Here is a 1,096-nt window from a genome sequence, read left to right on the forward strand (position 1 = left end):
GTAGTTGTGGGCGGGACCAGAAGACGTGTGGGAGGGGCCTGGTGACGGGTGGTGGGCGGACTCTTCGCTGTACACTTCATGGGCCACCACGTCATGAGATTGAAGCAGAGCCTGGGAGGAGAGGGAAAACAAAATATGAGGATATGTCAGGGATAGTTTACAATTAGGCGTTTGTTTGTTCGTTTGTTTATCAGTTTGTTTGTCTGCCTGTTTGTTTGTCTGCCTGTTTGTTTGTTTGAATGTTTGTTCGACTGGAGAGAAAATAAGCACATATATCGACACCAAAACGACCAATTAGTGCCAGGAACAAGTAAGACGGGCAGACACACAGACAGAAACAACGGGGTTTTCAAAAAGTTTTATTACGAGTTATACAGCACGTGCAACATAAATAGGTCGGTCATATGGGGGCTCAGGTGGCCGAGTTATTAGTGAGTCCAGACTCACCAATGACGTCAAGCAAGTGATGTTGACACGCCGGGGTTTCCATGGGAGGTCACTGGGGTGTGTCCTTGATCAAGACTCGATAACCCTTGCTAAAAAACAAAACAAAACAAAACAACAACAACAGTAACAACAACAACAACAACACCACCACCAATAACAACAGCAACAACAACAACAACAACAGCAACAACAACAACAACAGCAACAACAACAACAACAGCAAAACAACAACAACAAAAGGTAGAGACGTGTTTGTAAATCTGTCTACATTGGTGAGAGTCGGTGTACTTGGTAGTGTGCTTTATGTATGTTTGTGTCTTTACGTATATATGCACAATCATATAATATGTATATACATGTACATATATTATGTATGTTCGCCATTGTACCAACGTTTCCTCACGGAGATAAAAAAAAGGGTAATTCATTTATCATTTTACTATTATAGTCATTATTATTATTATACCTCCTCCTTTGGGCAGCGGGTGAGGAAGTCCAACCCCCCTGAATCCTCCCCGAAGAGATGCCACCGCCGGATATTGTTGTTGTTATGATTATGGTTATTTCACGTCCTCAGGAGTTCTTGTAAAACATAGGCCTAATGCACATTTTCTAAAGTGCAAATTGACAGTCATGTCTTTCTCTCCCC

Source organism: Aplysia californica, unplaced genomic scaffold (genome assembly GCF_000002075.1).
Source record: "Aplysia californica isolate F4 #8 unplaced genomic scaffold, AplCal3.0 scaffold00099, whole genome shotgun sequence".
Taxonomy (NCBI): Eukaryota; Metazoa; Mollusca; class Gastropoda; order Aplysiida; family Aplysiidae; genus Aplysia; species Aplysia californica.